At 43.0% G+C, this 22,939-nt stretch overlaps 1 long non-coding RNA gene across 2 annotated transcripts in view; it reads right to left on the bottom strand.

Moving 5' to 3' along the window:
- LOC139040405 (uncharacterized) overlaps positions 1-19,259 on the bottom strand; it is a 35,110-nt gene extending 15,851 nt beyond the window's left edge. Inside the window, exons 1-2 of one of the 2 annotated variants that reach the window (XR_011494902.1) lie at positions 19,105-19,259; positions 12,872-12,998 (exon numbers count right to left, since the gene is read on the bottom strand). This is a non-coding gene — a long non-coding RNA (uncharacterized lncRNA). Of the gene's footprint in view, positions 1-12,871; positions 12,999-13,086; positions 13,373-19,104 lie in introns of those variants that run through there. The other variant, XR_011494903.1, reaches the window with a different exon arrangement.
- Between the last annotated feature and the right edge of the window lie 3,680 nt (positions 19,260-22,939).

Below are 22,939 nucleotides of genomic sequence, written 5' to 3'. Positions count from 1 at the left end.
ATAATATACTTAATATATTTAATGGTTAATGTTTGTTAAAAGCATTCCCTTTATTTATTTATTTATTTTTTTGAGGAAGATTAGCCCTGAGCTAACTGCTGCCAATCCTCCTCTTTTTGCTGAGGAAGACTGGCCCTGAGCTAACATCCGTGCCCATCTTCCTCTGCTTTATACATGGGATGCCTGCCACAGCATGGTGTGCCAAGTGCCATGTCTGCACCCGGGATCCGAACTGGCGAACCCCGGGCCCCCAAAGCAGAATGTGCATACTTAACCCCTGCGCCACCCGGCCGGCCCCAAAGCATTCCCTTTAAAGTCAGGAACAAGACAAGGATGTCTGCCATCACTACTTCTATTAAATCGAGTGCTGGAGGGCCTAGCAAGCAACCACAGGATACAAAGAAATTAGATGTGTCAGGATCTGAAAGTAAGAAACAGACTGTTGTTATTCACAATCAAGGTGATTATCTACACAGAAAATTCAAGACAATCTACAACTATTAAAGTAAAAGAGTTTAGCAAAATCCATACAAACAAAACCAAAAGGCAAAAATCGGCTGTGTTCCTGTATAGGAGAAACAAGTAATTAGAAACTGTAATAAAAAAATAATATTTCCTATGCAGCAAAAAATTTTAAAAAAATAGGAATGACTCTAACCAAAGATGTGTACAACAATTGTGGAAATAAAACCATATTGGAAGACATAGAATACCTCAACAGCTACTGAGAAGCACTCTGTTTTGTGCAAGGAAGACTCAATATAGATGCCAGTTCTTCAGAAGGTAATTTATAAGTTCAGTGCAATTCCAGTCAAAATCCCCAAGTGTTGTTTTGCTTTGGCTTTTTGAGTGGCACTTGATAAGCTCAATGTAAATTCAGAAGGTGGAGCATTCAGAGGCCATAAATAGGCCACCCAATTTCGAAGACAAGCAAGGTTGGGAGAACTTGTGTTACTACATATCAAGTTAGTGCAAATCAATAGCAATTAAGACAGTGTGAGGTTGACCAAGGGCTATGCAAATAGCCCAGTGAAACAGAACGGAGAGCCCAGAAACTGTCCCAAACTTATACGGAAATGCACCTATGACAAGTGGGTGGTGTTACCAAGCAGTCAAGGTATGGTACTGAGACAATTGGTTTCCACACAGAAAACAAAATAAAACTACATAGTTACCTCATATCATTTACAAGAATTAATTCTAGGTGGATTAGACTCCTAAATGTGAAAGACAAACTTTAAAATTTGAAGGGGCTGGCGCCGTGGCTGAGTGGTTGGGTTTGCACGCTCCGCTGCAGGGAGCCCATTGTGTCATTGGTTCGAATCCTGGGCACGGACATGGCACTACTCATCAAACCATGCTGAGGCGGCGTCCCACATGCCGCAGCTGGAAGGACCCACAACGAAGAATGTACAACTATGTACCAGGGGGCTTTGGGGAGAAAAAGGAAAAAAAAAAAACCTTAAAAAAAATGTGTTTAAAATTTGAAGAAGAAAATATGGGAGGATATTTTTATGACTTTGGGAAAGGAAATGACTTCTAAAATAAGATAGAAAAAGCACAAATCATAAAAGCCCGGATTGACACATTTCGTTGTATTTATTTATTTATTTATTTTATTTATTTTTTAAGATTTTATTTTTTTCCTTTTTCTCCCCAAAGCCCCCAGGTACATAGTTGTGTATTCTTAGTTGTGGGTCCTTCTAGTTGTGGTATGTGGGATGCTGCCTCAGCGTGGCTCGATGAGCAGTGCCAGGTCTGCGCCCAGGATTCGAACCGATGAAACCCTGGGTGGCCTGCAGCGGAGTGCACGAATTTAACCACTCAGCCACGGGGCTGACCCCTCATTATATTTAAATTAAAACTTGTTTACAACAAAAAGACTCAAAGTGAGAAGTCAAACCAGCAGCTAGCAGTGTATATGTACAATGTATAGAACCAAAAAAGATTGCATTATGAATAAATATATCGCATACATTATTGAGAACAAGACAACTCAACGGGGAAAAATGAGCAAAAGATATGAACAGATCCTTCACAAAAAGGAATCCTAAAACTGGTGAACATAAGAAAAAATGGTTAAGTGTGTTACTAATCAGAGATATGCAAATTAAAGCAAGCAGGTATCCTTTTACACCTATCAGATTTGTAAAATGAAGACAAAATGTCTGAGGGTTGATGAGGACGTGGGAGCTTATATGCATACAGCTTGCTATGGTTTCCCTCCTCCCAGTAGAATGTAAGTTCCACGAGAGCAGGGACTTCCTGTTGTTCACAGGCATAATCTCCAGAGCCTAGAATAGCGCCTGGCACTGCAGGGAGCTGAGGGCAAGAACCAGTAAAGCTGAAGATTCGTAAGAATATAATTCATAGGAAGATATCCTAGAGAAGCTTTTTCACAAGAGATCATCTCCAAGTATGTTTATTATTTCAAAATAGCAACAAATTGGAAGTAGGAGAGTAGATAGGTAGGTTGTGGAATACTTTTACAATGGAATAATACATGCTGGTTAACATGCATGATTTAGAACTATCATGTACCAGTGTGGATAGAGTATTGTATTATTCTCTTTACTTAAAATATATTTGCTTGAAATATGTCATTAAAAGTTATATACAGTCTTTAAGACGTTGAAAAAATGTTAAACAAAACTTCAATATAAAATCAAATATGATAATTTATCCTAATTTTTGCTACACAAAAGTTAAAAAAATAAAACTGAATATAATAAGAGGTACAAAATGATATGAGAGTCCTGAAAGAGGAGAAATTAATCCCTCCAAAAGGGATCTGAGAAGTGTTCATGCATGAAGTTGCACTTAATATTTAAATAGTTGGAAATGGAGCAAAGAGATTCCTGGTGGAGAGAATGAAGGCCCAGGTAGAGGAAATAAAGCATTTGGGAAATGTGGACCATTTTCAGGGAACGTTTAGAAGTTCAGTTTGACTGGGATATCGATTGAGTACAGGAGAATGGTGAAAGACAGTCTGGGATAAAACCTTGGAGAAATTTAAATACCAAGTTAAAATTTTGGGTGAGAAAAATCAAAACTGTGCAAGATGTACTGTGCTGCCTGGATTTGTGTTCCAAGTAATTAGGCTCTACTTGAATTTATTTCCTTGGGAGTGCCGCTTAAGATATTTTCTTAATGAATTAGGTTTTTTCACTTAAAAATTAATTCAATTTTTATCAGTAAGACACCAAAACATTAATAATAACAGACTTATTTAAGGAAATGATACAATTTAGAGAAAGATATGAGTAAATGCAGATATCTGCTTCACTTAAGTGCTTTTCTTCATGCTTCTTTCACTATTATCATTACTTAGTTTATCCACAATTTTCCTCTGTCTGGAGTATAAATCAACTTTTTATTCACTTGACCTTATTTTTAGACTTAAAAGCTCAGTGATTCATTTGTTCATTCACTTCATTCTACTAATATTTATGATAGCCTAAGCCAGGTAATACGTGGTCCTTGCTTTCATGGAGCATATATTCTAGAATAAGACATATAAATAAACCAGCAATGACAATAGAGGTAAGAGAGGTATGCAGAGGATGTTCTTGTAAAACAGAGGGGCAGCACCTAATCAGGGAGTTAAGGAAGGCTTCCTAGAGGCAGAGATGTCTGAGAAGGATGTGCAGCATCCTTAGTTAGCTAGACCAAAGAGGAGAGGGTAGGAGAGCATCCCAAGAGGAAGTTCAGGGGCGTGAAACATCCTGTGCATATAGTCAAGTATGATCAGAGAAAAGAAAGTGTTAGAGTGTTCTACAGGGCCAAAGATGTAGGCAGGGGCATATCATGAAGAGCCTTGTGTGTTAAGGTGTTTTAATTTTATCCTGAAAACTATTGGGAAGCCATTGAAGTATTTTAAGCGGGGAAATAACATGATCTGATTTGCATTTTAGACAGATTATTCTGGCAGTAGTGTGGCAGGTAGGTTGAAGAAGCAGCAATGAGCAGACAACTATGATCCAAGTGACAGATGTCAAAGGCCTCACTAAAGTAGAAACGGTGGAAATGAATTCAAGAGATGGTGGGAGACAGACTCTAGAAGCCTAAATAACTGATCAGGTGTGTGGATGAGGGAGGGATGAGTCCAAGGGGATGGCCACGTTTCCAGCTTAACAACTGTGTGGATGGTCATTGAGGCAGGAAGAGAAGCAGGTTTACAGAGGAAGATGCGTTTAATGCAGACCTGTTATCATCGATGTGGAGAGAAGTTTGAGTTGGATACATTTGGTACAGATCTGGGGCTGAGGGTCATGTATGGAAGCTGAAGCAGTATGTTTGATTGAAGACCACAAAAGAGAGTTCACAAGTAGGCTGGGGGACCAAAGGCTGAAGACAGAGCCGCCTTCTGTCTGATCAAAAAATAACATAAAAACATATGAAAAAGGAGGATATCACAAATGATATCACAAAAATCAAAGGGGAAGAAATGTCAAGGAGGGAGTATTCCACAGTACTAAGTTCCATAGAGTGGTAAGGTGAGATATGAATAGGCCACATGGAGGTAACTGGTGACCTTAGAGAACAACTTTATTGGCATGGTGAGGACGTTCGCCGGGTTGCAGTAGACTTTCAAGCGAATGGGAGGTGAAAGTGGAAACAACAATAATAGGTGAACTTTAAAAACTTGGCTTTGAAGGAGAAAGAAAGGGCTAGAACTAGGAGAGGAGTGTGGAAGGGGGAAGTTGTTTTTAAAGAGAGTAGAGATGAACCTATTTGTGTGCTACCAGGAAAGATCAAGTAAGGAGGAAGTTTGGACTAACAGAGAGAGAGGGGATGATTAATAGCGTGAGAGTTTCCTGAGGGGGAAGCAGAGACGAGGTGGAGGGATTAGCCTTGAACCGGAGAAAAAGTTACCCTGCATCAGGAGGGAAGGAGAGAATTAGAGTTTTTAGTTTTTAGGTACTGAGGAAGGAGCCCAGGGAGTTCCAAGCTGATAGGTTTAATTTTCTCACGCAGCAGAAAGTAAGATGATTTGCTGAGAGTGAAGATGTTGAGGGTTTGAGGAAAAAATGGAAAGGGTGGAAGAGCTATTGGGAAGAAAAGATAGATGGAGCAGATTAGCGGGAGCTTGAGAGCTCCCTGAAGCTGAAGCAAGGGAATTGGCGTGATGGCTTGTAGCTGCCTGGGTGCAGAAGTGCAGAAGGCAGGGAGTCAATAATCAAGGGTGGAATGTTATAAAATGGTTGAAATACAAGGACAAGGAGGAAGAAGGCTGGGAGTAGGTGGCTGGAGAGGATAAGAGGATAGGCCACTGGGGTTGAGGAGCCAAGGAAATATAAGATCATGTGACATGAGTCTTCCGTACAGACATGGGAGTTTCACAGTTTGATAGAGGCATAAGAGCTGGGGGCAGGGAGAACAGGGAAGGACTGTGAGCTTGATGCCAAGTCCTAGGTGAAGATTGGGAGACACATAATTCCAGCCAGCTCTGATGATTCAAGACTGCAGGGTAGTTTGCCACCAAACAAGAAACAATCTGAAAGAAGGCAGTGAGGTGTCCTTTCAGCATTCCCAATTAGCTACTCATTTGTTCTTGTTTGTTCATCCACCCTTTCATGCCAATCCTTCAATAACCTAAAAATATTTATTGAACGTTCACTGTGTGCCAGAAGGCCATCACTGGAGGTAAATAAGACATATCTCAATTCATCAGTTCTAAGACGCACATTACCTGCTCCCCCTCCAATTTTTTTTAAGATCTCTGAAATCAATTGGGATGCATCTTACACTGATGTCAGCCAGGCCGCAGTCATGATGTAGTTGTCATCGTCTGCCTAGACTCAGACTTAGTCATAGCTGTTCATGTTGTCATTACTTTAATTGAGTTAAGTACACTGTTGGTAATAACATGTTGACCTTAGTTGCTGTTGAAATTACAAAAAATTACACTGTGATTTAGCATTGAAATGAAAAGTAATTGTACTTGCAGAAGGCATGGAAATAGTGGGACATGAATCTCATATTAGTGAATGCCAGAAGCAGGCATTTATCACTGGAGAAATTACCACAATTCCATATCTTATTGCAAAAATCAAGAACCAAGTGTTTTATGGGATCTGTGAAAGACAAAATATCCACAAGCAAATTAAATTGGGTTATGTTTTGTTACTGATATATACACGAAAGAACTGCCTAACATAAGCCAAATGAAGGCAGGGAGAATTGTCCCATATTTCAAAGCTGTGAGAGGCTGGTATGAGTGATTCCTGGGTCACACGGTTATGCTTAAGGCATTGGGTCATAGTTTAGTTGGCAGGATTTTTTTCTTTCTTAGTAATACATAAAATTATGGTGTGTCTTACAATTAAATGTGTCTTAGAATGATGATATATGATAACTCATGTCCTAGAACTATCAAAACATTTTCCTTCAGAGAAACAGAGAATGTCAGAATCACAAGAACCAACACCCTCCTTTCCAAATGAGGAAAGTGAGTCGCAAGAGGTAGGTGTCTGGCCCAGGATTACGCCCCACAGCTTTTCAGAGGCAGAGGAAATGTATTTACTAAAGAGGGTGTTATCATGCCTTGTGGCAAAAGGAGCAAGAAAAGATAAAAATTACACAATGGCTTAATGGCCAGACCTCCATTAAAAACTCTATGATTGCTTTTTTTCCTATTGGAAAGACAATAAACGGGTTTAATAATTACTAATCTTTGACAATATGCTTCTGATTTATGCCCACCATCTTATCTATTTAATCTCCTTAATGACTGGCCTTGCTGGTTATTAAATAGTTAATATTATAGCTTAAATATTTCATAGAGCAGACACTCTATGTCCCTTTTTATTTTTCCCAAGAAATTTTCAAGATACATAAGTCGGTTTTAAAATAGATATCGATAGCAATCTATTATTTGATATAGTTTTTTTCAATACCTAAAAAACTAAGTTGCTTCACTATTAGTCCTTCCCTGGAGCTGGGATAGTTAAGGAAAGCAGGTGTCCAAACTTGAAAGGGAGGATTAAACCAAGAAGCGCAGTGGTATCCATCCTGTCCAACTGATGAAACAGCCGTGGAGTAACCAGAGCGTTATCTCTTCCAGCCCCATTCCTTCCGGTCCACACCATCTTAGAAGCAATCTCTTTGTTTACTGTACACAGCTCCTAATATTAGTAAGAAAATATAGTAGAGGGTGTGCAAATAAAGATGAAAGATAATTTTCTAGTTTTGCAGTGGAAAGCTGCAGACTCTTGTGGTGAGAATTTTATTGCTAGTGTTTGGAGGTCATCTTCCTAGGTTGAGCATCTTAACTGAATAAGACTCAAATTTGTTTTTTGTTTGTTTGTTTTGGTTATAATAGCTGCTACTATTTCCACTCTTACTAAGTAATGGCATTCTGATCACCAGCCACACCAGTCAGTTATAAATTACCTCCTATTTATAAGTGAATTTCTCTGAAGGATGTACCAGACACTATGAGGGATGCTGTTCCTCCTCTCTCCTTTTTAGGCTCCTTTTCTCTTTCAGCATTTCCAATATAGGAGAGGTTTCCTGTTTTCTGATAGTAAAATTGACCCATAGTATATCTTCTTATGTATCCTTCTGATCCTTTTTCTATGCATGCTTTTCAAAGTTAAAATATCAGTTGTATATACGTTGTGTGTCTTGTTTTGCTTACTCAACATTGTTATGTAGGCATTTTCTTATGTTACTAACACTCTTAAGGATAACTATTAATAGTTGCATAATATCTCACTGTGAAGGTGTCATACTTTTTTTTAACCCGTTCTCTTGTGATTGTGGCTTTAGGGTGTTTTCAGGTTTTTGCTATTATAAATACTGCTGTGATGAACATCTTTATGCATTAATTTTTTTTCTGTGTGAAATGAGATTCAACTCCTTTAGGCTGGCTGGGTATTTTTATTTTTTATTGATTTATTGATTTATTGATTTTTGTGAGGAAGATTTACCCTGAGCCAACATCCATTGCCAATCCTCTTCTTTTTTTTGCTTGAGGAAGATTAGCCCTGAGTTAACATCTGCACCAATCTTCTTCTATTTTGTATGTGGGATGCCTCCACAGCATGGCTGAAGAGTAGAGTAGGTCCACACCTGGGATCCAAATCCGTGAACCTGGGCCACTGAAGTGGAGGGCGTGGAACTTTAACCACTTGGCCACCAGGCCAGCCCTGGCTGTGTATTTTCAAATATACAGAAATGAGAATTAGTGAATTAGTGGCCTAAAAGTGGTAAATTGTGTTTAAACCGACTGTATTTAAAAAGAGGGATTTTTTTTTGTAAGCATATACATTTACCTTTCACCATCAGGGGTGGACTCCTTGTTCCAGAGAATAATTGGGCCTATGTCCAGCAGCCTAGGATGTATCCTGCCCTTTCACACTTTTCCAGAACAGGGAAAGACATTGGGGGTGGGTGAGCGTGGGAGAGTTAGAAGAAACAGAGGTGATCTGTGCCTGGCAACTTCTGCTCTGTGACCAGAAAAGATGGGAATTTCTGTAAAATGCTTTGTGAAAATCATTCTTTCCTGCCTTTCCAGTTAAATGATACATTCTGTGAAGACAGAGTGGACTCCAGGCCTCCATGCACTGTTCATCCTCTTGCAGTCATTACAAGACTGTATGGTTAGAGGAGCCAGGAACCCAGGACATCCAGGATCGGGGCCAGGAGACCAGGCTCTGGCCTGGGTGGGAGAAATCCCTTAGCTTAGCACCTAGTAGCTTCAAAGGACAGTTTGATCTGAAAGCCCTTAGGTCATGCTTTCTAACACAGCTGTTAGAACACATACCCTGTAAACAGGAAATGCCTTAGGAAGTACAACTGAGTACTTTATTTTTATTTTTTAAGAAACTATTAAAAAGCCTGAGCAGAGGATGACATTTATCTGGCACTGCAGTTAGCAAGCTGAAGCTGCTCCCTGACCGCCCTGGTTTTAGGTTCTGGGCAGTTGTGTGCCCACTGCTGTCTAACAGGTGTTTAAATATTCCCAAATTACTCTCTAACTCCTTTAGCCTTGTAAAATGAGTGTCTCAGTCAGGGGAGTTGTGGGTTACATAGACGTCCTCTTTTGCTTTCCTAAACCCTAAACCAATATTTAGATACATCTGTGCATGGAATATGGAAAATTTAGCACTGGGCAAAAGGAAAACCACGTAAAACCATGTAAAACCAAGGACTGCGAGGCTCTGGTTGGTTGAATAGCATTAGGAAAGGCTAAAATTAAGAATTGCTAACTTCTAGAAAAGACTTATGTGTATCGCAGACACAATACTCATCTGCCGCTTGCACCAGGTTCCACTCCCACCCCCTGCCCTAGCCATGTACTATTTGTTTCAGTCACACAGCCTCACTAGCTAGGCTGTTTCACACCACAGGGCCTTTACACATGCTCCACAACACCTGGAACGCCCCTATTTCTCTCTTCTTGCTTGTTTATTGGTAAATTCCTGCTCATCCTTCACAGCTGAGCTGTCACTTGACTTGATTATAGCATGAAGACAGCACAGTATAGTGGAGAGAACTTGGACTTTAGAGTGAGGCATAACTGGGTTCAAATCTTGGTTCCATTTTTTACTTGATGGGTGAGCTTGGACAAGTTGACTTGACTTCTGTGAGGCTATTTCCTCCTCAGTTAATGGAGCTAATACCTTGCTCACTGGAGTGCAGTGAATATTAAGTCACAGTACTATATTAAGTACTTGGCATACAGTAGACACTCAATAAATGTCAGTTTACCTTCTGCCAGGCCCATCTTCCAAGCCCTCCTTAATTTTCTAGACAGCATCATTTCATTCAAAACTTAGAGTAGGATCCTGTGTCTTATCTCTGAGACTGAATATCTACATAGCATTCAAATTCTTCATGCCATGCCTAAGCTATAGGGTTTCCAGAGGGAATTTTTAATTCACTTATTTATGAAACAAATATGTATTGAATGACATCAGATGGCAGCTAATCCTAGCACTTGTGTTCTCGATATGTTTTTGCTTTCTTTAGAATAAGGTTGCTCAACTTTGACACTTTGGACAGTTGGGCCAGATAGTTCTTTGTTTCAGGGGTTGTCCTGTGCATTTTGGGATGTTGAGTAGCATCCCTGACCTCTACGCAGTAGATGCTGCTAACAAACCCCCCAACTCAGATGTGACAACCCGAAGTATCTCCAGACACTGACTGCACCTTGGATGAGAAAAATTGCTTGAGCACTGTGCTCCCTTTGTTATTCCTCTCTCTAGGCTCCATGTTCAGCCTTACTGGCACCTTTCATAAAAATATGATATTTTCTCAAGTCTTTCAAAGCAAAATCAATCAAACACAAAACTCTCTTCCCTCACAGCAAAGCTCTCCAAAAGGTTAGGCTGCATTCTTGTCCCTGTTCATTCATTTTTCCACCTGCTGCGTCAGGCTCCCCTCACCCCCTTCAGGAAGCGCTCTGGCAAAGTTCTTACTGATAAATGGCTAAACCCTGTATCTTCTTTCCACTGCTTACTCTGCTTGGCCTCTGTGACGTTTGACACTTGATAAATTCCAGGGTGTCTTTCTTTCCTGGGTCTTCTTTGACCCTCTTTTACAAACCCTACTGGCATCTCCTTTGCTCTGAGTCTGAAATTCTGTCATTTCCCAGAGCTCTGTTCTTGGTCTTCTCTCTTCTCTTTCCCTGGCACACATTCACCTTTTCTCAAGGCTTTAGTAGAATATAAGCACCAACTCCAAAACCTTGAGTTCCAGCCCAGATTTCCCTCTTGAGTACCAAACCCATATATCTGCTTGGGTGTTTCACAAACATCTCAGAGAGAACTTACTGTCCTCATCTCCTCTTCCCAAAGCTGCTTCTCCTCCCGCCTTCCTGTGCCTCATCTCTTCTGCCCAGTGGAGCACAGTGTGAGCATTAGGGTCTGGTGATAAGATATTAGGTGCTTTAGGAAAGATGTTCATCTTAGGTCACCCAGTCACGCAAGGCTAAGTCAGTTCCTCCCTGTCCAGACCCTCTTCACAGCCCACTGGCTGTAGTCCACATAGAACAGCGAACCTTAGTGTTAAGTTAAATGGGATAACCTCCGTAAAGCACCTGGCACGTAGTACGTACTCCATAAGTGTTAGCTCCCTTTCCCTGTTATTTTCTTCTGGAAGACACACTCCAGAACATTATGAGTTGTGTATGGGCAATGAGATTATTATGTGATTTTTCTCTTGTGTTCTCTAAATTTTTTCCCATTGAAATCATTTTTGCAACTAAAGAAAAAGGTTTTGCTAAAATACTCTTACCTGCGCATCTGATCATGCCACTCCTCTCTGTTGGCTGTTCATTGCCCTCATGGTCAAGCCCAAACCTCTAAGAATGGCTTGATCCTCTGTGATTTGGCCTTATCTAGTTGTGTAACCTTATTTCTTGCTCTACCTCCTCCCCCACATTACACACTCTGGCGACACAAAACCTCTTCCAGATCCCTGAAGAGGCCAGGCTGTTGCCTGTTTCTGCTAGAATTGTTCCTCTGTTTGGGGACTGACCCATGCCTTCCACCCCTCCCCTTCCATCCTGTGCCCACACACAAGTCCACACTTAGACACACACTCTGGGACATCTGGCTAATTCTCGGTTCTCAAAACTCAGTTCAAACACATCCTCTCTGAACCCTTTTCTGTTTCTTTTCTTTTTTAGCATGCATCCTTCTCAGCTTTATTTTTCCTGTGTGCTGGAGTCCCTTCACCTGCTAGACAGAATTGTTTCCATTTCTTAATTTTCAATAGTGGTTCAGTGCCTTCTTGCCTTTGATGGTAGTTCACGTTAATGCTTGTTGACTTATACTCGGTCAGTCTAGGAGTTCTGATGTGGCGGGTTGGACACTCCAATACCTTCCTTTATTGTTGTTAAAGAGAGGAGATGGGACTTCAGACCCTCCCGTCCACAGGGCTGCAGCAGATACTGGTGTACAAGCTTGTCCTGACCAGTTTGATTTTCTCTCTTGATTGGTGCAGGTTGCTGATAAAAAGTGTAATGGGTCCATGATCATAGTTGTTGTACTTTGTGCAGTGAGCATAAATTCTTAGTTTGTTCCAGATCACTCGGCCTGGCCATGGCTTCCTCTGGAGCCCAGCCACGTGCACAGCAAAAACTTTGGGGCTGATCAGGCGCTTGTAAAGGAGAGAGAGCCAGTAGTCTAGATTGCTAGTTTATTAACAGCCAGATGGAAGAAATGTACAGGGCAAGGAACAAGGAAAGGGTGCAGAGCATCCATATGCCACTCTCTCCACATCTCCTCATGTTCACCAACCTGGAAGCTCTTAAACCCTTTTCTATCTCTTAGTCTCCAAACTAAAAGTCAACATGCTCTGCTTTGTTGCTTTTTGCCCATTTAGATCTTTGTTAGAGCATCTAGGATGCTTGATTACATTTATTTGTTGACTCATCTGTCTCCCTCTAAGAGACTGTGTTACTCCTTTAGGGCAAGGACTATGTCTTTTGTTTGGCATGTAGGAGATGCTCATTTAAGTTTTATCTAACTGAGAAGCACTGTGGTAGACTCTAGGATGGGAGCAAGGAAGGGAAGTAAGCAGAGTGCCTACTGCCTTTCTGGGGCTTGAGATCCCATCATGGAGATGAATGTGATTAAATGGAATGAAGAAAGAAGAAATTGGAATAAAGGCTAAACACTTTATATGCTTTCTCTCTCATTTAATCCATGATATACTTGGAAATAAGTGCTATTATTTTGTAAATATGGAAAATTGAGACTTTAATGAGGTTAAGCGACTTGATCAGGCAGCTAGTAAGCTTCCAAAATTGAAGCTGCTGGTCTAAACACAATAATGTCTTTGACCCTGCAGTTTGAATGAAGTCCTCAAAAATCTATTCAGAGAGAAATTACCATCAGGGGTCACCTTGACCACTTACCTTACAAGAAACTTGGATTCCTGCAAAAGAATACCCAGATGTCAGTTGATTAATCCAAGTTTTCAGGGGCTGAGATCTCTGCTACTCCTTCTCAATCCATCCTCTCACCTCCAACTGTAGAAAAACACTAAAAACAGAAACCTCCCTTAGTTGCTGGATCCACATCTGCTCGCCCTAGGGAACTTCCTGGGTCTCAGAGACGAGGAAAATCTGACCTGTGTGTGCTCAGGTACCTGGAAGGGAGTACTTCCTGGAACACAGTGAGAGCAGGAGGCCCTGATGATGCAGATTTGGGGCTCTATTAAAAGATGTTCCTCTTAGGTTACCTAGTAACCAGAGGCCAAGTCTGTTCTTCTTCCTTAGGCCCTCTTCCTGAAGCTCTGGCTGCGGGCCCACACGGAGGCCTGCCTCCTGGTAGCTCTGTTAATAACTTTAGAGTCAGATTGAGATCAGGCGGCCTCCATGCTGGCACCAGCCATTACCCTCTCCTAAGATAAGGAGACCAAACATTAGCTAGCTGGTAGCAAACAGTGCCGTAAACACACCCACGCCTTCCTCCCCTCACCCCTTCAAATGAGCAGCAAAATGCCACTCCTGTCCTTATTTGGATAGGGAAATAAAGAACTGAATACCACCTCGACTGTTTAAAGTTGCTTTGGCCCAGAGAGGTTCTCCCACAGAGAAATCGTTCTTCATTTCCCGATGCTGAATCAAATGCCTTCTTTCCTTCCTCCAGGAATTCTCCAAGTAGCTTCACCTGCCTGAGCACCTTAACTCTGTGACCTGAGATTATATACATACTTAACCCATACTGCCGACCCTAATCATTATATGTAGATACAGGATGCAGTTTAGCAAGTATTTTCTAGCCACTTGATGTAATTTGTTTTGTATCGTGTGTATCAGAATAGTTATAGTTCCCCTTGGGACTAAGCAACCTATTTCTTCAGTGTTGCCTGGTGTGGTCCTCTGACCGGCAGCGTGAGAACCAACTCTGGAGCTCGTTAGAAGTGCAGATTTGCAGGCTCCACCCCAGACCCATGGAATCAGAATCTGCATTTTAAGAAGATGCTCAGGTGATTTATATGCTTCTTAAAGTTTGCAAAGCTCTGGGCTGAAGTATTGTTTGCAGACACACAGACCCTTCTGTGATGCCAGTGTGGTGGTCCGTATGCAGGGCAGGCTCACTTTTCTCTGTCTCCCAAGATCCTCCAGTGTAGGCAATAATTCTACTGATCCTTTTTGTATGCTTTTGTACATACTATGTATTTTTTCAGTGCCCTTCACAGATAGCTTTATTGGTAGTAAATACTAATAAGGACAAGAAATATTTACTGAGCATTCATGTGCTGGGTGATCTACACGTGTTATTTCTTTTAATCAATATTGTATTAGTTTGGGGGCTGGCCCCGTGGCCGAGTGGTTAAGTTCGCGCGCTCCGCTGCAGGCGGCCCAGTGTTTCGTTGGTTCGAATCCTGGGTGTGGACATGGCACTGCTCATCAAACCACGCTGAGGCAGCGTCCCACATGCCACAACTAGAAGGACCCACAATGAAGAATATACAACTATGTATGGGGGGCTTTGGGGAGAAAAAGGAAAAAATAAAATCTTTAAAAAAAAAAAAATATTGTATTAGTTTGTTCATGCTGCCATGACAAAGTACCACAGACCTGGCGGCTTAAACAACAGAAATTTATTTTCCCACAGTTCTGGAGGCTAAAAGTCCAAGATCAAGGGGTCAGCAGGTCTGGTTTCTTCTGAGACCTCTCTCCTTGGCCTGCAGAGCTCTCTCCTCTCTTCTTGCTGTGTCTTCACGTGGTCTTTCCTCTGTGTGTGCGTGTGTCTGGTGTCTCTCTCCCTGTGTCCAAACTTCTTCTTCTAAAACAGATTGGATTAGGGGCCTCCTAATGGCTTCATTTTAACTCAATTACGTCTTTAAAGACCTTATCTCCAAATGTGTCACATTCTGAGGTTCTGAGGATTAGGACTTCACATCTAAATTTTGGAGGGATGCAATTCAGCTTATAACATCCATAAAGTGGCTAATTATTATCATCCCATTTTATGGATGAAGAAACACAGGTTTTAAAAAGTTCATCAACTTGATTAACGTCGCACAGCTAGTAATGACGGAGCCAGAGCTGGAATTTTTTGTTTCCTCGTGAGTTTGCTTACTCATTTATTTAGCAAACACTTCTTGGATATCTGCTGTGTGCTTTGCATTGCAGTGTGTGATAGGGATACAGAAATCATGCTTCCTGCTTTCGTAAAACTTCCATTTTTGTGGATTATTTTTTATTCTTGAATCTATATGCTTACCCTCTCTACTGTTACAGATATTCATTTTTGTCTAGCCTCACACCATTATTTATTGCCAAATTCAAGAGAACAGTATAATGACTTTCCAAACAAAACCAGGCTCTGAAGCCATCCAGCCTCACAGACACCTAGGTGGGACTATAGTGTCTTCAGGTCAGTCCTGGCCATTTCCTAGGGTGACCAACTCACCCCGATTTCCCTGGGACTTGGGCTTTCCTGGTTTTAGCACTCAGGAACCTCCTCAGCGCCAGGCAGACCATCACAGTTGGTCCCCCTCTTATTTCCTGCCTTGTGCCTTGCTGAGACAGAGGATGAGGAAGGAGCAGACGTCATACAAACAGAGCCCAGCTTCAGAATCAAGATGGATTGATGGGGCAGTGAGGCTTCAGCTTTACCCAGGCCTCTCTCTACTGCTGCTGTGGAAACGGTCCAGGTCAGGTCAGCCTATTGTCTCCACAGACGGGAACTGAATCAGGAGATAAATGGAACATCTCAAGCCTCAGCTGTTCTCCACATAAGCATGATGCTATGAATGAACAAGATAATCTCTCAAGCCTCCTCAGCGCAGGACGCAGGAATTCCTGAGTCCCAAATATCCAACTGTCCTTCCTTGGAGAGTAATCTCACTTTCAGTTAACAACATGTGAGAGCTCTACCAGCCAGGAGCCAGGATGGCCCAGGAAGTCCTCTGTGGGTCGGCCATGTTGGGAGAACAGAGAGTGCCTACTCCAACGCCAGAGCCCTTGGAATATGCTGAAAGGAGCTTCTGAAAGGCAGCCAAATCCTGTTGCATAATTGATAACTGCAGCACAGCCCTGCAGACCTGCTCGGGGACTTCCCTGGTGCTGATGCATCTTCTGCTGCCCACTGTCTCTTTGGGACTCGCTTAGATGAGGCTTCTGGCAAGCTCCCGCATATGGAAATGGCAGGCTCCTCAGCTGGAGAGGTGCCAGGCGCACTGTCCTCCAGCTCTGCCTTTTGTCATTCTGTTAGCCCTCGAGGCTTCGATGAAGGGGTGAGGGAATAAGGAGTAGTCAGGGAGCCTCATAATTAGTTAAATCTATGGAAACTCCTAAATAAGCAATTTAGCTTTTTAACAAAAAAATAGCCAAAATGTATGCATTTTATCGATTTTCTCACCAAAGCCAAGGTTGTCTATGGAATTGGGACCATACGTTCTCCTGGCAGAATGGCCTGTCACAAAATCAAGGGTCTCCCGTAATCTTTCTGATTTCGAGGAAAGGGGATTCCTTAGATATATTTAGTCCCTAATTATGCTTCCTGCATTCCAAGTTAGTCAAGGAATTAACTGACACATGTTTAGGAACCTACTGTGTGCAACTGTGGGATCATCAAAAATATATTTAGTCTTTGTCTCAGGTTCCTGGCAGAGTTCCTAAAACTCTTGGAATTCCTGAGCGATAGGAGTGTCTTTTGCTATTCATAGAGAGCTCCTTGGGACCACACCTGAGTTTTTGCTAATGAGATGACTCATCGTGGGACCCCTAGATGGCTTTAGGAAGGAGGTTGGTCACAAGAAAGACCAAACGTTCAGCCCTACTTGCTGACCTCCAGGGAGGAGAGGGAGCTAGAGATGGGTTATAAAAACTCTTGAACAGTGGAACCCAGGGGGCTTCGAGATTGGTGAACACTCTGCTGTGCTGGGAGGGTGGTGTACTCGGAGACGACATGGGAGCTCCACACACCCCCGTCCCCGGCACTGCATACCTTCCCTTATGCGGCTCTTCCAGGTGACAGCTTCCTGAGTTGTATCCTTCATAATAAACTGGTAAATGTAAGCAGAGTGCTTTCTTGAATTCTGTGAGTCGTGCTAGGCAATTATGAATCCTGAGAGGGGGCGATTGTGGGAACCCTCAAATTTGTAGTTAGCCAAGCACAAGTGTGGGTAGCCTAGGCTGACGTCTGTAGTGAAGGCAGACTTGTGGGACTGTACCCTCAACCTGTGGGGTCTCACGCTAACTTAGCATCAGCACTGAATTGAATTGTTGGACACCCAGTTGGTGCAGGAGAATTAGAACATTGGTGTGCAAAACTCTCACACATTTGGTGTCAGAAAACATCACTCAGCAATGAACATATGAAGCACTGAGTAGGAGAGACAAAAATAATAGATGGTTATCAGGGTTTACAATCCAATTGCACATGAAAAAATCGCACAATTCACAGCCATTTTGGTAAGTGCTCAACAAGTGAACTGCTACATCTCCTTAGACCTTGATTTGACCTTGAAGTCTCTCTCAACTTCAATATAGTTTCAATTTATGTATACTCTAAGGTGCACAGACTGTAGGGCTGTCAGAGAAGAGCAAGAGGCACGAGATGGCTCCTACCTCCACATGGCCTCAGAGGCCCTTGGTTTCGGAGCCTGCTTTCAGGAGGGTCTGCCACTCTGACCAGCTGCAGTGCTGGCACGGCCGCGAGAGCTGGGTGATAGCCATTGTTTGCTCGCAGAGCACTTGAGGCCCCATGCCAAAATGAAGGTTAGGTTGGCAAACGTTTGCATGCCCTCTGGGAAATTAAGAAACTTCCCCATGCCACTCAGCAGTTTCCTCCTGACATTTTATGCTTTGTTTTAATTTTTTTCCAAAAAAGAACACCACCGAGCCTCCTTCTCTAACTGGGAAAAGACTTTTTGATATTTCTTGTTAATCAGAAACTTCCAGGGAGACCTCTGAATTCCCATCTCCCAGAAAAACATTTGTGGCTTCAAAAGTGCTAAAAAGCAGGGGACTCTGAGACTTCTGAGTAGGTGGAGCAGTCACCTATGCACCCAAGGGTGGTTTGAAGACGGCTGGGATGGCCTCCTGGCCAGAAGTACCTCCCAGTCTTAGAGAATGATTCCCTCGTGTGGGATCTGGAGACATATCAGGCCTCAGAGGCCCTTGAACATGAACCCTTAGAGACAATAGCTTAGGATCCTGGAATCACTGAGGTAGAAGGGAGCTGAGGGATAATTTCGCCCAGTCCCCTCCTTTCACAGTTCAGAGACAGGGCTTGATTGTCCTGGGGCCTTGTATGGAGGACAGTGGCCAAGCTGGGCTATTTCTAAGCATTACCAGCACTTGTTCAGCAATACTAGGCTGCTTCCTTAATCTGTGAGGAGAGAATCTTTTGCTAGCTGTGAACGTGACCCTTGGGGGACGACTGAGGAAGAGCAGCCTAGAGGGGCTAAGGTTTCAGGAGGAAGGAATAGGGCCCAAGACAGTGAGGGGTCACCAACCACAGTTCTTGCATTTCCCCTGGAAATATGGAGGGAGGCATAGCAAGGCCCCACTGCTCCTGGCTCTTCTGCCCAGAGGCCAGGCTTAGTGAGAACTTGCTCTAGAGGTCGGTCTGCTCAGGCTGCCATAACAAAGGACTGCAGACTGGATTAACCAACAGAAACTGATTTTGGTTTCTGGTGAGGCCTCTCTTCCGGGCTTGCCGGAGACAGAGGGAGGGAAAGAGAGAGAGAGATCTATCTATAAGGATCTATCTATCTGTCTTATAAGGATACCAGTCCTCTGGGATCAGGGCCCCACCCTTTTGACCTCACTTAACCTTAATTAGCTCCTTAAAGGCCCTTTCTCCAGACACAGTCAGGATGGGGAGGTAGGGCTTCAACACACGAGTTTTGAGATGACACAGTTCAGCCCACAGTGGGGCTGTCATTTTACTTGGTGGAGGATCTCAAGTTATTGGTAAGCCACTCATCCTGGCAGTGATGAGATTTTAGCAAGAACTGGGTTTGCCATTCAAGGCCCTTCTATTTTTAGTTGACAAATATTGCAGTTTCACAGGACACAAAATAGTACCCACATCCCTCAGCAGGACACCCAAAGCACCCCTCCCTCGGGTGAGTTGGGTGCCCCTCTTCTCTGCACCCACAATACCCTATGGACGGAGCTCTTACCCTTGCATTCCTGATGTAGTTCTGTGATGACCTGTTTATCTATCTCCTCCAATAAGTGGTGGATTTCTTGCCAACAAGGCTTACATCTCCTCTCATTCGTGTTTATATGCCCAGCACCCTGCTCAGTGCCCATAACCCATTAGATGGATGAAAAAAATGGCCTCCTAAAGCTGTTGAGACTGAGTCAGATAAACCATGAAGCTAATGAAGCTTAAGCATCAGGGCCCCTTATTTGCATGTGGACATACCCAGCAATTTTGAAGTCACAATTTAATATTCGTTTCCTTAAAGAGATCCCCCTCCCGCCACTCCCAGCCCCACGACCAAAAAAGCTATAATTTGGGCTCCATAAAACCTAGGCATGCCCCTGGGCTACTGAGATGGGGTGTGGCTCTCTGCTGTATTTAACACTGCTTCCCCTCTGTTTGCCACTGGAAGCACCTCAAATACATTTCTCTTTCCCTGACACTTTTTGAGAGATATAATCTAGTCACTCAGCCATATTTTGATCAAAGGAAATGGAAATACTGGAGCTGTGTGCCTAGCAGCATGGAATAAACTGACTTTCAAAAATCGTATTAATTAAAAAAAAAAATAAGATGCCCCAAGTGTGATTCTAGGACAGTTTTCTTCCCTCCAACTGTTATGGTCATCACAGAGAGGCGCAGCACAGTCCCGTGGGTCAGCCTTTGCACCCTATGTGCCTTTAGGGCCTCAGTCACTTGCTGGACACTCAGCTTTGGGGGCCAGTGGTCATTTGCTCCTCACACCTGCTCAATCGAAAGTCTAGCCAACCCGACCTCTCATTAATGTCTCGCAGTAGCCCACTTCTCTCTTCGCCTCTACCATCGCTGCCTTGGTCTCCTGCCTAATTATTGCAACCAGCACCAACTGGTCTTCCTCCTTCTGTTCTTGCTGCTTTCAATCCATCCTTCACACGACAGCCAGAGTGACCTTTGCTACAATTCCAAGCTGATCACGCAGCTTCCATGCTTGCCTCCCTTGCTAGCTCCCCATTACACTCCAGATAAAGCTCAGATTCTGTGGTACTACGTGCAAAGTCCTCAGGACCTGGCTGCTGACTGCCTTTCCTTCCTGTCTCCCCAACTCCTCACTGGCATTTCAGGGCTCGTCGTATTGAGTTACTGGTCATTCCTCGAAGGTGCCCAGCTCTCTCTACCATCTGGGCTTTGGCACACGTAGCCCCCTCTGTCTAGAAGCTTCTCCTTCGACTTTGCCCGGACTCTCTTTCACTTTCAGTTTAGGTTAGTGCTCTCCTATAGAAATATTACATGAGCCACACATTTATTTAATTATAAATTTTCTGGTAGCCACATGTTAAAAAGTAAAAAGTACGTGAGCACTATCGCATGACAATAATATCTTACGTGATACAACAGCAAAAGTGGAATGCAGTCCTGCTAAAACAATGAAGTTGTGTTTAATGGAAAAACATTTCACACTGCCTCAGTTTTTAACTTTAAATTCATTAAAATTAAATAAAATTAAACATTCATTTCCTCAGTCATACTAGTCACATTTCAAGTGCTCAATAACCCCATGTGACTAGTGGGGTTATTGTGGCTATTGGACAGCAAAGGTTTCCGTGTCACTTTCTCTGACATCCCCAGTCTGCCTGGGGTGCCCTCCCAGAGGTTACTACAGTATTTTGTGCTCATCGCGATCACAGTACTTATTGCGCTGTGATGTAATTGCCTACTTACTTGTCTCTGCTTTTCATTAGACTCTAAGCTTCTTGGCAGTTAGGACTTTCTCTTATTCCTCTTTGTATTTTCAGCACCCAGCAATCCTGGCCTAAAATAGCTGCTCCGCTGGTTTGTTCGAATGAGATTGAATGCCTGAACAGTGAGGATTTTCTCCCGGCCTTTCAAAGCACAGTAAAATCGGATCCCTGACTTGTTCTAGCACCTCCTCTCCTGCCACCCTCCCCTTGCTCTCTCTGGGGCAGCCACCCTGGCTCCTTGCCATTCCTTGAATGCCCTACGTATGTGCTAACCTCAGGCCCTCAGCACTATGTTCCCTGTGCCTGGAAAGCCTTTCCCCTGGAGAGCCAGTCGGCTTTGCTTGCTTCCTCATTGCATTTAGTTATCTCACTAAAGTGCCTTCCCTGGCCCGCTTTTTGAAAATAGGCCTCAATCTGCCAGTCATTTTCGAACCCCTTAACTTTATTTTTCATCACGGTGCCCATCACTACCTGGCATGCTATTTACTTCATGAATCTGACTCTCCCTACTAGAATACAAGTTTCATGAGAGTAGGTACTTTCTTGTGTTGTTCAGTGCTGTATTTCCAGAAACTAGAAGAGTCTCTGGCACCTAATCAGAGCTCAATAAGTATTTGTTGAGGGGCCAGCCCCATGGTCTAGTGGTTAAGTTTGGCTTGCTCTGCTTCGGCAGCCCAGGTTTGGATCCTGGGCGCAGACCTACACCACTTATCAGGCATGCTGCGGCAGTGACCCACATACAAAATAGAGGAAGATTGGCACAGATGTTAGCTCAGGGCTAATCTTCCTCAGCAAAAAAAAAAAAAAAAAAAAAAAAATTGAGTGCAAGAAGTTTAGCCTAGCTATCATAGGGGAACTTAGGGAAAGGAAAAAGATAATAAGGCACTCAGAAGCAGAGTTCCAGAAATTTCAACATTTCTCCCACTTCAAATTTCAAAATGTTCACTGGAAAGTTACCCAATGATCAGCTTTTCCTTGATTTATAGCACAAAAGTTGCTGCAGAAGAAGTATAATCATGAGTGTTAAGAGATCGAGGCTTCATGCCGCCAGAACGAGGGAACCCTTGATTCTCTAAAGGCAGAAGGGTTGGATGCGTGGAATGTGGCTGCTGGAAGCTTCCATGGCAGTTGGTAAAGGAGACTGCCAGTTGGACTGATGGAAGGGACTCCAGCAGGACACGTGAAACAGAAAGGGGCAGGTAGGAAAGCTCCTGAGAAAAGCAGTCAGACTGGATGCTGGGCTGCCCCAGGTCTGAGGGGCTGTGAGGCCTCACAGGGGGTGTAAGAGCTGGAGGCAAAGATCTAGGTCTGAGTCCGCTTACTGACCGCTTTGGAATGTGACTCTGTGACAGGGGCAAACCACTTGGTCATCAGTTTGTTCTTACTTGTAAAATAGTGATAATTTGTATTTCACAGGGTTGTTGTGAAGATGACATGACAAGATATATATGAGAGTGCTCTGTAAACTGTACGGTATTTGTGATACAAGTTACTAGAGCTGTGGTCGTTTTGCCGTGAGTTCTCCTGTCTGCCCACCCTACACATTCAATCATTGAATTTATTGGTTGTATACAACTCAGGGCTCTTGTAAACTTTTATTTTGTCATAAAACTCAGGCTCTTTCTTCTTGAAGGTCCCCAAGGATTCAGAAAAACGACTCAATCTGGCCTTGGAGAACCATCATAATTTGTGATTTAAGAAGCTACATTTGGCATTTCAACGAATACTGTTTTCCAGTGATTTCATATGCGAATTTCTTCTCTCCCCAGATAGACTGTAAGCTGCTTGTTGTTAAGAGCACAGATTTCAAAGTCATTTGGTCCTGGGTTTAAATCCTAGCTTTGCTACTTACTTGCTGTGTAGGACTTTGGGTAGGTTACTTAATCTCTTTAAGTATTAGTCTTCTCATTCACAATATTGACATCACAATGATATCGTTTATAAAGTGTTGTTGTGAGAATTAAAAGAGATAATGCATCTAAAGTTCTTAACCCGGTACCTAGTACACAGTGAGAGCCTAATCAATTGTCCCTTTGGAACAATCGCTGCCAGCACACCACTAGGCACATGCTAGTATTGGATTTTCCCAAA

This window comes from Equus asinus, chromosome 16 (assembly GCF_041296235.1).
Source record: "Equus asinus isolate D_3611 breed Donkey chromosome 16, EquAss-T2T_v2, whole genome shotgun sequence".
Classification (NCBI taxonomy): Eukaryota; Metazoa; Chordata; class Mammalia; order Perissodactyla; family Equidae; genus Equus; species Equus asinus.
The sequence above is the reverse complement of the archived record's forward strand: the minus strand, read 5'-3'. Positions and strand labels throughout refer to the sequence as shown.